At 50.0% G+C, this 16,570-nt stretch overlaps 1 protein-coding gene across 3 annotated transcripts in view; it reads left to right on the plus strand.

Moving 5' to 3' along the window:
- Positions 1-3,869: 3,869 nt before the first annotated feature.
- Positions 3,870-16,570, plus strand: part of ATP13A3 (ATPase 13A3) — a 44,651-nt gene continuing 31,950 nt past the window's right edge. For 2 of the 3 annotated variants that reach the window (XM_034424564.3, XM_087871983.1), the window contains exon 1: positions 3,870-3,975. The gene's annotated coding sequence lies outside the window, so the exon portion shown is untranslated. Of the gene's footprint in view, positions 3,976-11,789; positions 11,922-16,570 lie in introns of those variants that run through there. The other variant, XM_087871982.1, reaches the window with a different exon arrangement.

The raw sequence follows: 16,570 nt of genomic DNA on the forward strand, positions 1-16,570 counted from the left end.
CCTGAAGCCCATCGTTGCTTAGCATGCTGTGCGGGTCTTGCTATAAGCCAAGGAGAAGGCTTAAGGGTGGGGGACAGGGGAGGGTCTCCGTTTCCTGCTGAAGAGCACCCCTAAGGCATCTGGTTGGCCTCCATGGAAGACAAAATGCTGGACTGATGGGCCCTGGCCTGATCTGACAAGGTTGCCCTTAGATTCCCCAAGGGGGCTGGCTCTATGGGCCGTCCTGCTGGCCCTTGCTTGGAGCCTGATGGCACTACAGCTGCCCCTCTTCCGTGCCCAGTTTGGGTGGGGGTGAGGATTCCTCTTGTGGGGATTCTCAGCAGGTGGAAGGCTCTCCCGGGGCTGCCGGAAGTGTCCTTGTTGGCATCCCCTGCAGTTCTTTCCCTCTCTCTCCCACAGGGGGGCGCTCTTCCCCCTGGATTACTGCAGGAAATTGCAGGGAGAAACAAGCCTGTTTCCCCTTATGGGGAGGGGAGCAACCTTGGAAAGTCATTGAAAAAACACCCCCATGTAAGGTTTTATTTTTTTCTTTTACGTATGTGGACATCTTAATATTTTATCTTTATTCTAGCAATATAGCCTGTAGTACAGTGGACTAAAGCACTGTTATTAACATCTGCTGTTTGCAATTACTGCAAGTTCAAATCTCACCAGGCTCAAGGTTGACTCAGCCTTCCAACCTTTCTAAGGTGGGTAAAATGAGGACCCAGATTATGGGGGGCAATAAGATGACTTTGTATAAATATACAAAAGTATGAAGGCTATTGCTTAACGCATTGTAAGCCGCCCTGAGTCTCCGGAGAAGGGCGGCATATAAATTAAAGCAAATATATAAAAAACCATGAAAAATTAGCTGGCAAAATTTGTACAAGAAGAAATTAACAGATGTGTGGTTCCATTCTGCAGAAAAAGTAACACACAGCCCTTTATTTTCCCCTTTGGCAGAAGCAACCTCACGGGGAATTTTTGTAACTGCCTCCCACCTGTGACATCCAAGCGGGGGGATTTTTTCCACACCTCCATGCAGCGTGTTTCCAACACTTGAGGTGTTACACGCACAGCCCGTGGAGGATTTGGGGATGGCCAAGTCAAGCTCACCTTGATGGGATTTAGTGGTGGGCTTGACTTGGCCATCCTCAAACCCTCCCATTTCTTTTTCTCAGCTCTGCTTTGGTGGATTTATTGGTATGTGGAGGACCAATGTCATGTTGCAAGTGGTGTGGTCCACTGGCAGCCTGCGGAACTGGCAGCAGAGTCAGACAGTGAGGAGGTTGGGGAGGAAAATGGGCCAGTCCTGGAGTCTGGGGAAGGCTCGGACAAGGGCTCTGCATCGGAGGCACAGAGAGGGCCAGGACCATCTGGGAGTTATGTGCTGCCTCCGGAGCCTCCAGAGTCGTACATCAGCAAGGCAAAGGAACAGGGGGAGCCTGTTCCCAGTGCACGCATGCAGAGAGCTGCCAGAAGGCAAGAACAAGTTAAAACAAAAGGGACAACTCAGAAGTAGGGCTTGGAGATGATTGGCCCCTCCCATAAGACATAAAGGAGGAGCAAAGGCACATGAGCCTTTGCAGTAAGCAACTTTGTTCATGCTGGTCGGTTTAAATTCTGAAGCTCTGTTTTGACTCTGCTCCGTGTGGCCTTGCAAAGCTAATTGCCAGTTAGGTCTTTGCCAGTGTGTCAAGGGAGATAAAGGTGGGTGCTTATCAGCCTTATCCCCAAGGACTGTGGCAGACTTCTGTTGAGAGTCTTTACCAACTCTTTGTGACTCATTACGGGCTGTGAACAGCCATTGAAATAAGAGGGTTTTGGGGATTAATTGTATGCTTTTTACTGTCTCAGGAAGCCTAGGTCAGAATAGCAAGGTCCCCTTTGCCCTGAGCTCTCTCCCAAGAGATGATATCCTGCTAGCCCTCAAGCATTCCCTGGTACAATGAAGGCTTCATGGTGCCCTCTGGGATGGTGAGCTGGCCAGGTCCTGACACTGTGAAGCAGTTCCAGACCATAACTTTAACTCACCGTGTCCCAAAGGCACTTTTTCAAGAGGCAACTGGACTTTGTTTTTTCTTTGAAGACGTTTCTCTTAACTAGTTTTTTCTTTGAAGAGACGTGCCCTCCTCCCCCCAGGCCATCCACACATTCCATTCCAGGGCTGCAACCAGAAATGACAAATTTGGAAGGGGAGCCGCTTAGCAGGTGATGCGGGGTTCCACAGGGGTAAGTTCTGGAGTTGACCCTATTGCACAAATCCAGCTAGAAAGTCAAATCCAGCAGGCACCCACCCCACCCATGTAACTTGTCTATTGAACTGACCACTTTCTGGGCTCACAGCAATCCCTGAGCCAATAAGGACGACCCGGGATAGCAGAAAACAAAAGCACAAAGGCTTGAATGAATCAAGCTCAGCCAGCCTGCTCTCTTTCTGACCTGGAAAGCAGCAGCAAAATGTACCCTCTTTGTTTATGTTATTCTGTGAGCTGCTCTGAGCTACTGATGGCAGATAGCAAGTACTCGTTAATATTTTGGAAGCCGCAAACTGCATGGAAGGAATGTTCCAGTGACATCACCGACTTTTGTGGGGTGGGGGGATCGGAGGTGCCCTTGCTGTGCTTGTACAGAAAGTGGACAAGGGGTCTCTGGCTTCATTGGCCTTCACCGTCTGTGTAATTCAAACAAAAGTGTAAATGCTCTTGACCCTGGTCCAGTAAAAGATGGGTGTTTTCTGGCAATTCCTCTGGATTCCTTTTGCTGCCGCAGTTGAATTCCTCCGGCCCCTGGAACCTCTGGAAAGTGAGGGGGGGCAGAGCACTCCAGTGGGCCTGCTCCACTCCTTCCCTTTCCTCCAGGAGCTCTGGGGCAGCCCCAGACCACCTCCAGCATTGGGGTTTTTCTTTGGGGGGGGGAATGCTTCCCTGGCCAGTGGGCAGTTCTGCCTAGCTTGGAACGTTTCATGGGGGGGGGCTTCTGGGTGGTCCTTGGGGACTCTGCAGCTATCCTGGGTGCCAGAGGAGAGAAACCGCCTTCTGCAGCAGCTGTGCCCACCTGTTGGGGTGGGGGCTCGTCAGCCCCCCAACTAAAGCCCTGTTCCCAAGACCCATCAGCTGCCTCTCTATGGTCCCTCACCTTGTGTCGCTACTTCTGCTTGGTCCAAGACAATGGGGGGTGGGGGGAGAAGCAGCTCATGGCCCAGGACATTGAGGGCCTGCATTGGCCGAGGCTCCACTGGCTCCCCTCCTGAGAAGGCCCGGATAACCGGCTCCCGGGACAACACCCCTCACGCTTTCTGCCCGCTGGGGCGGGGGGCGGGGGCCGCTCCAGGGCCCTGGGTCACGTCCAGGAGGAAAGTCCTGCGGGAGGTTCGCCCCGTCCTAACCCCAACCCTTTCACTGCAGCTTCAGCCCCGGGCAGGGGGCGTCCTCGGCCTGGTCGATCAGGGGGCTGCCCGGACGCTCCCCCCACCCCCCCAAGAGCCCTGCCGGTCCTGCTGGCCGAGGGGCTGAAGGGGCGCTGAAGGGCTGGCCGGAGGGCAAAAGCCGCCCCCCCAGACGGGGCTTTTGGGGGCTGCGGCGGGGGAGGCCTTCCGTCGGCCGCTGCACCGGCCGCAGTTCCACGGCGGGCACCGGCGCTTCGGAGCCGCGGGCGGAAAGGAAGCGGCTCCCGCAGGGCCCGTTGGCGGGGTTGCCCGCCGCCCCTTGGACGCCGGGAGGGGGTCGCCAGAGGCCCCGGGGGGAGGGGGGCTTCCGAGAGGCGAGGGGGGGAGCCCGGCCTTTGGGGGTCGTGGGGGCGGGGCTCCCCGGAGGGCGGGGCCGGCGGCGAGCGCCCCTCCCGCAGAGGCACGTGGGCCCGTCGGGAGGCCCGGCCGGCGCGGCCATGACGTCACTTCCCGTCGCCGGCGCGGAGGGGGCCGTGGAGCCGGTTGGACGCGTGCAGCCTAGCCTGGCCGGGCGGGCGGGCTGGCGGGCGGGGCGGCCTCGGCAGGTAAGTCCGTGGGGGGAAATCTCTGGCTCGGGACCAGGCCGGTTCCCCGGAGGCTCCCGGGCCGCTCGGAGGGAAGAGGCGGCGCCGGGGACGAAGCGCGGGGTCCCCTCGGAGCCTCCCCCGAAGTCTGCCCAGGAGGCCGCTCCAAGGAAGCGGGAGCCGCCAAGGGATCCAGCCCCCGTCCAGTCAGGAGGGGAAAGCGGGGGGGCTCTCAGATCCCCCCCTCCGCCTCCCTCCCCCCCTCCCTCCCCCCCCAGCGACCCCCCCGCGGGAGAAGCCGCCTTGGCTGCCCCCCATCGCCCCTCCCCCGTGTCCGGGAGCTCCTCGGTGGGCCTGGAGAGGCAAGCTCCTTTCCCCGGCTGGTTCCCTCCTCCTGGCGGGCCTGAGTTTCGCGGCCGGGCCTGGGTCCTGTCCTCCCTGGCAAGGTTGGGCCGGGAGTCCGGGACCCAGGCAGGGCTGGAGGGCTTTGGGGTGGAAGGACCTGCCCTTCCCGGTCGGAGGAGGAAAGGACCCCGCGGGCCCAAAGGGCTCTCCCCGGCCCAAGGTAAGGCTCCGGGTTCAAGAGACGCGCCTCTCTCTCTCTCTCGCTCCCCCCCTCCCTGTCCTTGCTTCCCTCCCTGGAGCTCTTACCTGGTGGTGACTTTGAAGTCGGATTTATGAAACTGCTGTAATGTACATTTAACACACCGGGTGTGATTTAATGAGTAAACCAACAGAAGATATGTTTTATGTTCATAAAAATAAGAGGGTAGCTGGGATTGGTGAAGTTGGAGCTAAACCAATTTTTCAAAGGTTCCCTCTAAAGGTGAAGGAGAGGTGGGCACAATGCAATAATTCTGTACAAAAGGAATCCTCCTCAGAGGAAACAAACACCTTTGCATCTTGCTTTTGAAAACCCCGACAACCTGGGCCCTGCAGGGTCATCCTTTCCGAGACACGTTTCCCTGCTGGATTCCTCAAGGCTCTCAACAGTGGCAGAGCTTCTAATGTCCTGCCTTCACTGGAAAAGTTGGGATACATTCATGATCCCAACTGCCTTAAATGTCACCCGTATTGAACTGTATAACATAGTCAGAATATCAGCACGGTAAAGGTTTAATGACATGTTGCATTACATCATAAATCACTTTAATGTCCTAAAATGTTCTTTAAAAATTGCCAAATTTCAATTCTGTGGGAATCGTGCATCCTGGGTTTTGGATGCATTCTGTAAATTAGCCCGTTTGAGGTACCTTGGTTCAAAACATTTTGCCCTATAATGCACCGTTTTGCCAAGTTAAAGGTTACAGGCATCAGACTTTTATTAGTGTATAGATTTAAAGCAGCTTAATTCCAACCACTGCATCTAGTTTTATAGTTTGATGGATTCCCTACCAAGGGAAACTTGCACCATCTGTTGATTTCATGTCATTGTTCACCCAAGAACAAGGAGGATTAACACATCTTTTTAAATTACTCTGAATTTCTTTACACAAAAATGCCTGTGGTTATATCCTTCCAAAAAATCCTTATTGTGGATATTTTACTTTTTATCATACTTTATATATCCCATTCTGGAGAGTAAAAAAAGCAGAAAATAATGAAAATTTCCCCATCTTTGTGACTTAAGGCAGCATTTTCTTAGAAGCCCATATTGTGTCTGCTGAGTTCAATCCCTTCAGAAAATAAAACTTAACAGCTATTGGGGGGGGGGACGCTCTGAAAGGGCAAAGACATTTGAGATTGGTTGTTTTCATCAGTTTTTATTCCTTCTTTGTTTAATATGGCACTAAAAAATTCAGAACTTTTAAAAAAGAAAATAGAGAACTAAAACTCAGCCAAAGAAACCAGAAAGGCATATGTGTGTTATTTACATTACATAGACAGTCTTAAGGAGAGAGGCCCACAGTTGGAGTTACATATTCAATATTCCTAGAATTTCATTAGAAGAGACCGCAGTAACCTTGGTCAATATAGGCAAGAATAAAGGGCCAGATTTGAAAAGAAAAAAAAAAACTCCTGTCCTTTAATAGCAGGGTTCATTAAAGTTCTTTAACTGCTGCTTTAATCAGAACTCCGATAAGTAGGGATTTCATTTCTGAGTCAGGCCTAGAATTTAGTCTGGCAGCCAGTTAAAATTGTTAAAATTGAACTTCCAGGTTGGACCTGAATGGTATCTTGTGCTGGTGATGCAAATCCCTATCTTAACTGGGAAGCAGGTCAGAATGTCTTGACACAGCAGATCTGCTCTCCACACCTGCCGTGTTACGAAAGAACGTACTATTCCGCCTGGGCATATCTAGAGCCCTCCGCTCGGGCGTACATTGTACCTTAGCTGTGATGTAAGGTTTTGCTTGTCTGATTTGTTAGCATAAGGTACCTTTGGCCTTAAGTCTCACTGTCCAAATGAAATACATTTTTTACAGACGGCAAAATCCATAATTCTGTAAAGAATGCACTTTTCAGAAATGTAAATATTGTTTTAGTTTGATGGGTGCTAGATACAATGGTCTTCCTTAGGCCTAAACTTTGAAACAAAAGCTTACATTATGCTGCAAATCCCAAGATGGGAAACGATAAAAGAGAGAGCTTTGTTAAAAAGTTGCTGGTATACTTGTAAAATTTCCAGGTATTCATCCAGCAATGATGTCATGCAGATTTCCAAGTGGCGTCAAGGGGGCAGCTTGACTTGCCATTCAGCTGCGGAGCCTTCTGGCCGCACAGAAGCTCCTTGGAGGGCTGGAGTGGCTGCAAAGAGTCAGGAGGAAAATCAGGCCAGGGGCTTTTTTTAAAAAAGAAGGCCCTTGTGGAGCCTCTGCCTTCTTGTCTTTTCACGGAGAATACCTCAGAAGAGGAGGCAGAAATGTGAGGGAGCCATTGTCCATTTTTCAACAGGAAGAGGAGATGACCCTCCTGTGGGCCACTGAGGGAGGAGAAGCTTTAGATCTGCTTTACAGTTGCGCACTCTCTTAGACCAAGGGCACAATGCCCGCCGCCGGGAGATGTGACGGCAACGGCCAGACCGGACTACTGCGCCATTAATACCTTAATGGCATTAGCTCTCTTGACCCAGAGTTTGCTGGCGTGTTTTTATTTATTTATTTATTTTGTGGGGGAATGAAAGTGTGGTCCTTCTCATCTCATACGGAAGGCTGCTTTTTCAGTTTTTCTTTGAGCTGAGCACAAAACAGGCACCTGGTCGTGGGGAAGGCTCTTGAACCGAGGGGAGGGTGATGTCAGATTTTGAAAGTCAAGGCTGGGGCTTCTCTAACGAAACCTCCAGTAATGTGGGTCCTTAGAAATGTTATCGCTTGGAAGATAGGAACAAGGACAGACAGGGCGGCTGCTGTTGCATGACATAGTTCAGGTATTGTTTAAGCAAAATATACACTATTTTTAGGTACCTCCAAGTAGCTCTTGCCAATTTCCTCTGTGATTTCATCTGGCCTCCCAACTCTCTGGCGAGCTGTGGGTCATATGGGCCACTCTGGGAGGCGCCTTTCTCGGAATGTGCCTGGACGCTCCGGAGCTGCTGTCCTGAGGTCTGAATGATGCCTATGAAACAAAGCGCACGCTGCCCTTCCTGAGCCGTTTCTGCTTTTCGGGGGGGGGGGAGGGGGGAGGAGAGAGAGAGAGAACTTCCGTGGGATCTGAGGGGAGCTGCTTCCCGGGTCCAGCGAGATCATTGACCTCTTGGCTAGTGAAGCATGGAGGCCCCTGGGGGTGCAGCTTTACCCTCTGTTCCGATGATGGGGAGCCCCAAAGAAAGTGCACTGTAAATAAACCATTCTCTGCTTCAGAAACAGATTGAAGGAGCATCAAGTCGTTCTGAAATCCAGACAGATCATCACTTCTACTTGAGGGTTGGTGTGATGCCCACATGATGATCCCACAACATCATCAGTGTGCAAATGTTATTGTCTCACTTTCATAGCTCTGCCTCTTCTAAAAAGGCCCATGCAGCCCTGTGCAAAATTACAAACTTGCTTCAGAATTCCTTGGTGAAGGCTGCTGTTGTGGGGTACCTCCCCAGCCCCCTCAGAGGTCTGGATTGCCCTGAAGACCTGGCTCTTCCCTCGGGCACTGAGGCAGCTGCCAGGATAAGCATGTGATTAATTTTCATCCTGAAGCTGTTGGTGCTTGTTTGTGGTTTTGTTTTATTTTGGTTGGCCAGCGATGATTGAGTTGTTGCTTTTCATGTTGTCAGTGGCTTAGTTGCTTAGTGAGTGAGCATCTGTACAAATTGAATGAATGAATGAGTGAATGAATGAATGAATGAATAAACAATTGCATCAGTGAGGGATGCGATCCGGTTGAATTCTGTGCATGCTTTTCCTTCTGCACTGGCAGCATTTCCGGATTTGTGCACATGTCATAGCTTTTCTCACCATAAGCCGTGAAACGGAAGTTGGGAGGGGGTCTGACCTCATGCTTCTGAGGCAGGCGGCCCCCTTTGAACTGCACCTGGTCTTTAGGCACCTCTGTTTCTTCCCTGTAGGAAGTTGTTCTGTGAACCAGGAAATACATTCTTGGGAAGCCTTTCAAGTTTGAATCCCGAGCAGGGGTATCTTCTATGCCAGTGTTTCTCAACCTTGGTGACTTTAAGTCATGCGGACTTCGATTCCCAGAATTCCCCAGCCAGCAAAGCTTTGAGTGGCAGTCCATCTGACTTAAAGTCGCCAAGGTTGAGAAAGACTCTTCTGTGCTCTTCAGCCTGCTAACAGAGCAGATGAGAGACAACGCTTTGCAGAGAGAGGCTGTAGCCAGGTCTGCATGCAGACTTCCCTGCTGATGGGGAGCAGGCAAGACCCCCTCATTCCTGCCACAGTTTGACCAGTCTGTCACACGTCCAGCCGAAGCCCAGTTTCCCCCCAAATTCTCTTTCTGTGCTACAGAAGCTAAAGATGACCTCATAAGCCAGTCTGCTTTTCCTGATATCTGACCCCAGCAGAGGCCTGGATTCAGGGGCATCTGCCTATTTTCTCATGCAGAAATAAGAGTTGGGTAAGTAAAGGCCAGTTCAAAGCATGCAGATGGAGCTCTTAATAGAGATGTCTGGTAAAATAAGATATAACAGAGTCAGGAATGAACGGGTGTTGAAAGAACGAATGAGTGCAAAAGGGAGTGATTGGTGGAAGTAGTCATTTGGAGAGAATGAAAATGCCTGAAGAAAAAGTGTTTGTTTGTATCCCACCTTTATTATTTTTACTAATAATCAATACAGGAAGAAGAGATCAGCCCATTTCTATGACTGCCTGCTTGCCACATGATTCGTTTTGGCTAACAAAAACAGAAAAAAAAATCCACCAGAAATACACAACTTGCTGTGCCAAGGACGGTTCACGCACACCGGCAATTGAAGCCGCTCGCCCACCAACTCCGACCCGGGGCTCGGGCAAGGCCAGGTCTTCAAGGCCCTTTCAAAGGCAGCCATCTGGGTCTCTGGCAGTCACTGGGGCAGGGCAGGCACAGCCAGGACGGAGAAGCTGGAGGGAGGGGAGGCAGGCTTTTCTGAGACCCTCCCTAAAGTGAGAAGATGAAAGAAGAGGTGTGGAAGTGCAGATGGTTGGATAAAGTCCTCAAACTTTTTAAACGGGGCCAATTCACAGCCCTCAGACTGTTGGGGGGCCGGATCAGCTGGGAGGGCGTGGCTAGGTGGTCATGTGACTGGGTGGGTGTGTCCAATTTAACTGTCCATTGCACAATGCACACAAATTTTAATTTGTTTTGCTCCTGGGGGTGTTTTATTTGCTTTTGTTTGCATGTTGCTCTATTGGTTGCCTTTTCTTTTTAATAGATCATTTTTTCAGTTGTTTAGGAGTCTAGTGGTCCACTTCAGGAAACTCAGTTTTGCAGCAATTCTTCTCAGCCCCAAGGAGTTTGAGAAATCTCTCTCTTTGTCTCTCTCTCTCTTTCCTTCTCTCTCTCTCTCTCTCTTTTTCTTTTTTTTCTCTCTCTCCTTCTCCCCCTCTCTTTTTCTCTCTCTCTTTCTCTGTCTGTCTCTTTGTCTCTCTCCCTCCCTCTCTCTCCCTTTCTCTCTCTTTGTCTCTCTCCCTCTCTCTCTCCCTTTCTCTCCTCTTCTCTTTCTCTCTCTCTGTCTCTCTTTCTTTGTCTCTCTCCCTCTCTTTCTCTCTCCCTCTCCCCTCTTTCTCTCTCTTTCATTCTCTCTCATTCTTTCTCTCTCTTTCATTCTCTTTCTCTCTTTTTCTCTCTCTCTGTCTCTCTTTTTCTTTGTCTCTCTCCCTCTCTCTCCCTGTCTCTCTGTCTGTCTCTTTCTTTGTCTCTCCCCCCTCTTTCTCTTTCATTCTATTTCTCTTTTTCTTTCTCTCTCTCTCTTTCTCTCTCTTTCCCTCTCTTTCTCTTTCCCTCACTTTTTCCTTCTCTCCCTCTCTCTCTCTTTCTATCTCTCTCTCCCTCTCTGTTTCTCTCTCTCTTTCTATCTATCTATCTTGTGGAGGCGGGGAAGGTGAAAAACGGGCTGGGTTTTTTGCCTTTTCACCACCCCCACCCCCATCCCCACCCCCACAAGCATTCTGCAGGCTAAAACCAGGCAAAAACGGCTTGTTTTTTGGCCAAAAACGGGCCGGTTTTGCCTCGGTTTTGCCTCTTCTAACCCCCCCTCCCCTCCACAAGCATTCTGCAGGCTAAAATTGTTGAGCTTACCTTTTGGTTCCAGCCCGCAGAGCTCCCGAAGGCAAGTCCTGGGCTCTGCTGAAGAGTGGGTGGGGTGATGTGGGCGGGGCAACCTCGTGGCCGGATTAATTGCATCAGCGGGCCGCATGTGGCCCACGGGCCGTAGCTTGAGGACCCATGGGATAAAGGGATGGAAGGCAGGAAACCTTATACCATTTCAGACAAAGGGTTGTCCAGTCTCTTCTTTAAAACTTCCAGAGTTGGAGTTGAAGTGAATGCTCCAACATTGGAAGTCTTTAAGAAGAGACTGGATAACCAAGGTAAAGGGTCTCCTGCCTGAGCAGAGAATTGGACTAGAAGATCTCCAAGGCCCCATCCGGCTCCCTTACTCTGTAATTCTGTTAGTGAGTAATGCTGGCATTGAGCCCTCCCTTCCTTTTTCTTGCCTTTCTTACTCATCTACTGTTCTTGGCTGCCCCACTCCCCCCCCCCCCAAAAGGGAAGAGTGAGATAGTTGTGTGTTTGTGTGTGTGCAGGTATGTCCTATTTGTTGGATGAATTGCACCAGTCATGCGGGCAGTTTGTGAGCCTGGGCCCAACCCCTGTCCCCGTCCTGTCTCCCTCCTGGGCAGCCTCCCCGCCTTGTTGGGTGCTTCTTCGTGGGCTGGGTGTCTTTGGGCGTCGTGCACGTCTGGGGTGCCGTCCCTGCCTGGCTGACTCCCCAGGGCAAGCAGTGACTGCCGTACTTCAGTGCCAGAGTGTCGGCGCCTTTTCCCCTGTTTTGGGGTCTCGTGCTCGCCCCAGCTCTGAGCACAAAGCCGCCCATTGTGGAAGCAAGGAAGGGTTTGGTCGGAGGCATAATATCCTCCGTGCTTTTAGCCCTGCAGATAACATCAGGACTCCTGCCCGCACGGCCCTCGGCCCCAACTGCCCATTTGTGTGCTTTGAATAGAGTGCGCTGCTCCCTCCGTCTGGGGGCTGCCGGCACATCCTCCGGCCCAGCCCCCCCATTCAAGCCAGCCATTGTTGGGTTTTTTGGTGGTTGCGCTCCAAGGCGAGCTGTGCCAAGAGCTTTCTTGATAAAAGAGTTTAAGCACTTTGGAGACTTTGTTTTTTAAAGGTTTTGACAAAACAGTTCATTGGCAGGACTTCCTCTCAGATAGCAGGATGGCTATTAAGGACCGGCTGCAGCGATAAAAGCTGGCCAGGCAGCGGAGAGGATGGAGGGGAGCTACTGCTGGCGCTGAGGGAGCCAGGCCGTGGTCCATCCGAGTCTCACGAAGGGCCAGCTTGCCCTTCTGATGCGGTGCTTTTCCAGGCTTTCATCCCTGGGGGTGAGCGAGGGACCTGGGGGCCAGGAGACGATGGGTGCTTGGCAGTCTGGCTGAAGCAGCAGCAGAGGGGAACAGGACAGACGGGGGAGCAGCAAGGGTGGCAGGGGAAGGGAGGAAAGGGAGTGCTTCACCCACCAGGGTCTCCTTGGATCCTTTCAGCTTTGGTGTCTTGCCCTGCAGGGGGCTGCCAAGCTGCAGAAGGCAGGACTTGCTCTGGGGTGGGGGGCTCGCTTTGTGCTGGAGTTGACACTCTCCAGCTTTCTGTTGTAGACTGGGTGGCCTTTCTCCCTTCGGCTGCATTGCTTGCAAGGGCAAAATAATTTTGAGGACCAAGCTCAGCATTATGGATTATAAAATAAGTTCTGTGCCCAGTTATCATTTCTTACATCTTCCGATCTGGCGAAGAAGTGGGTACCATTTGCCCTTTCCGAGGGGCAGAGCCAGCCCTTCAATGGAACAACACATTGAGAGCAGCAGTATTATGATTATTTATTATGGTTGATCAGCCAGATGTTTAGAGAGGATTTGGCCTCCTTATCCACTTATAGGAACCTGGAATGGTCAGGTGTTGTTGTTTGATGGTATTAAAGGTAAGCGCTTTGGAGCCAAGCTGCTTTTTGCAATTGAGTGACGGTGATTTTGTTAATGCCATCTGTGTTCAAGCGGTGCTCCAGGTGTCTTTTGATTGCATCCAAAGCGTCTATCATTACTATTGGTCTGATCCTTGCTTTCTTTGGCCACAGTCATTCAAATTCCATTTGCAGGTCTTTGTAAGTTGGATTTTCTCCAGTTTTTCTATTCTGTGTCTCCAGGCATTGCAACATCCATTATTCAGATTCTTTTTTCTTTTTGTCTTATCAAAAGTTGTAAAGTCTGGAATGGTCGGTATCGGTTTGCATTCTAAAGTCCTGGAGCGCTTTAGAGCTTCTTTGTTTTCTATGACTTTCTCTATTTTATGATCCCACCAGTTCTTGCTTGCAGGCAAATGGTATTTCTTGAAGATCATTGTTGTTACCTTGTCATGCCGTTGCTGGTAGTTGGTCCTTGTGATCTTCTTGCAGCAGCTAATCAAGTGGGCCACTGTTTCTTCACCTTCTTTGCGGAGGCAACATTTGCTGCTTGTCGTGGTCTTCTCAGTGCATTGGTTCTCAAGGCTTGGTCATGTGCAGCCAGAATTAGCCACTTTCTTCAACTTTCCTGCTCTTAGCCATTGCCACGTCTTGTTGTTAGCTGCTTTGCCTGCTATTTCTTTTTTAATGTAGTGGCCACATGATACTTTGTCTTCTCGTGTCTCTTTCGTATTCTTCATTTGGTCTTTCTTGTAGGCCATTTTGGTCTCTCCAGTACTCAGTAAGCTTTAGTGCATCTTCCTCACTGTCCTTCAGATAGTCTTCCCGTGCCCTTTTCGCTTCTTCAACTGCCTGATGTACTTGCAACGTTCTGCGCCCATCTGTTTACCTTGGGAGGTAGAGCCTGTCAGCGTTGCTGTGTGGATTCATTGTCATTATTTTTCTGATCTTCCTATCCAGGGCCTTTAGTTCTGCTTGAATCCAGCTCACTGTGATGACTGGAATTGCCCAGGTGTTGATTGCCTTGATGCTATTTCCTCCTCTGAGTTTGGACCTCAAAATATTTTTCACTCTCCTGATGCCTTCACTTCTCACCACCTTGACTTCCGTGTGCTTGGCGTTGTCGGTTTGAAGGATGCCCAGGTGTTTTTATTTTTTATTTTTTTGAGAAAAACATTTTTTATTTTCAAACAAAAAACAAACAAAACATAAAAACGTCATCATTCCTAATCATTACAGACAGTGTATAGAACGGTTTTCATCCTTTTGTGCTCCTGCAATCTTCATAATATCAATATACAAGCTTATTTTCCTAAAAGAAGAGTTTAAAATATTTTATCTTATTGCATTTCATATTTCATATCTCATCTCCATGTTTTATTTTCTATCCATTGATAAAACAAACCCTATATCAAATAGTATTGTTTATCTTCCTGTTCTCGTATTTCAAGTGTCAATTTACTCATTTCAGCACATTCTATCATTTTCTTAATAATTTCTTCCCCTTCCCTGGGGAGGGGAAAAAACGGGCCTACCGGGCCCACCAGGCCATCGTGTGCCAAAAGCAGGGAGAAGTATGGGGGGTCACGTGCACATGCGCGGGAGGGCGGGGCGCATTGAATTATGGATGTGGGCACACACACACATGACCCCCCCTTTTGGCACGCGACAGCAAAAAGGTTAGCCATCACAGGAATAGGTGGTACCAACAGTAGTAACAGTGAGAGGCATCTTGGAGTCCTAGTGGACAATCCCTTGAATATGCAGCCATGTGCTGCAGCTGCCAAAAAAGCCAACACAGTTCTAGGCTGCATTAACAGGGGGATGGAATCAAGGTCCGGGAAAGGGAGAATGCTGCTTTATGCTGCTTCGGTAAAACTTGGAAGACTGCATCCAGTTCTGGTCAGCACAATATGAAAGAGATTCTAGAAAGAGTGCAGAGAAGAGCAGCAAAGATGATTTAGAGGGCTGGAGGCTAAATGGTATGATGAACGGTTAAGGGGACTAGCTACTTTTAGCCTGTTGAAGAGGAGGATTAGGGGTGACATGTCTCCCAGTCAGGGTGGATAAAAATCTGTGACTTTTTATCAAATTTATTTTAATAAAAAGCTTTTGGAGTAAAAAATCTTTTATCTAAAGATTTCTATTTAAATTACATTAATAATTTAGTTTATTCAGCATGAAACGGAGCTTAGTTATGTAGCACGAGGAGGCTGTATATTCTGCAATATTGGGACTGCCGGTGAGTCAGCAGCAGGTCAGAGGAGGAGCCGCTGTGGGACAGCAATGACAGTTGTTCTTTAAAAATTATGATTTAAATCGAGTTGATTTAAATCAAGCCTTTTTACTAGTGATTTAAATTGTGATTTAAATCAAATCCATCCTGCTCCAAGTGCTGGAGGGGCTGTCCCAGGGAAGAGGGCCAAAGCCCCTGGTGGCAGGACGAGAAGCAACAGGTGGAAGGTCACTAATGAGAGACGCAACCTAGAACTAACAAGAAATTTCCTGGCAGAAGAATGAAGCAGTGGAATGCCTTTCCTCCAGAGGCTGTGCCTGCTCCACCAGCGGAGGTTTTCAACGAGAGACTGGGCAGAGTATAAAGCGTCTCTTGCCATGAGCAGGGACTTGGAGAAGAAGATGTCCCTTCCAACTCTTGTTATTCTCCATTTGTCTTCTGGAAAAATGGTCTTTTTCCTCCAAGAGGCTTGGAAACGAGGTGGAGCCCTTTGGCAGGGAGAGGAGAGAGCAAAGGTCCCCTCGGGAGCCCTGATAAAGGACAATTCTGCCATTTCCCTACCAAGGGGGAAGAGCCCAGGGCTTCTCCTGCACGCAGGTAGAACCGGGGGGGGGGGTTGGTTTGAGCTCATCTGTTTCAAAAGCAAATCAAACCTCTGAGGGAGGCGCCCGGTATCATTGGCAGTATTACCTTATTTCCTGGTAAGGGGGAATCCAGGATGGCGAAAGAATGGGATAAACACCCTTAACAACCATCATTTCATGTCTTCAGCAGAGGAACAGAAACCGGAGGGGGTGGGATTTAAGGGGCAGAGATAATGCCAAGGAGGTGGGGGTGGGAAGGAGTGGCCAGGTGTGGCTCTTCAGGTGGAGCTGCCTTCCACAGTTGACAGGTTTGCTTTCTGTTTACTTCAAGAGGCCCTTATTTCTTGAACAGGATTTATACACACACAATCCTCCACTGAAGCTGAATTTCCATTGCTAAGTGAGTTGTGCCCCATTTTGTGATCTCTTTTTGCCACAATTCAAGCGAATCCCTGCAGCTGTTAAGTGAAGGGGGGGAGGGGTTTAAGTAAATCTGGCTTCCCCCATTGACTTTGCTTGCTGGAAGCCTGCTGAGAAGGCCACACGAGGGGACCGCGTGGCCCCAGGACGCTGCGGCCGTCCTGTAGCCATGCCAGTTGCCAAGTGTCTGTCAAGAAGAGATTGGACTGCCATTTGTCAGAAATGGTGTAGGGTCTCCTGCTTGGGCGGGTGGTTGGACTAGATGACCTACAAGGTCCCTTACAACTCGGGTTAATCTGTAAAGTGTCAAAACTTTGACCCCGTCACCGTGGGGAGGCTGCGGTGGTCGCAAGTGTGAAAACCGGTCATAAGTCACTTTTTTCAATGCTGTTGTAACTTTGGACGGTCACTAAACAAGTAGTTGTAAGTTGAGGGCTACCACCATTTGTAGCAGAAGGGTGATGAGGAGCAAAATCTTTGTATACTTTTAAGAGCTCCATAGTTGAGTCTATGAGTTGAGGAATTTCTTCCGGGCTGTTGACACAGAGATGGTGCCCCCCTCTTCCCCCCCCCCCCCGGTGAAGGCTTGCTTCTTCTCAACTGCACTGCGGGTGGCATGAGAGAGGGTTGCGGGGTTTTCTCCAGGTGGACCACTTGGCGTGGGCCTGGGGTGCTCCGCTTGAGGGAAGCCAAGGCAGAACTGCTCTTCGTAAATGTGCTTTAAAACAGCGCTTCTCACCCTTGGCTGGGGAATTCTGGCAGTTGAAGTCCAGAGCTCTTAAAGCGGCCAAGGCTGAGAAACACTGTTTTTAAAGCTGCTTCCCTTTTCTATCCCAATCC

This window comes from Pantherophis guttatus, chromosome 6, assembly GCF_059756535.1.
Source record: "Pantherophis guttatus breed Tessera chromosome 6, ASM5975653v1, whole genome shotgun sequence".
NCBI lineage: Eukaryota > Metazoa > Chordata > Lepidosauria > Squamata > Colubridae > Pantherophis > Pantherophis guttatus.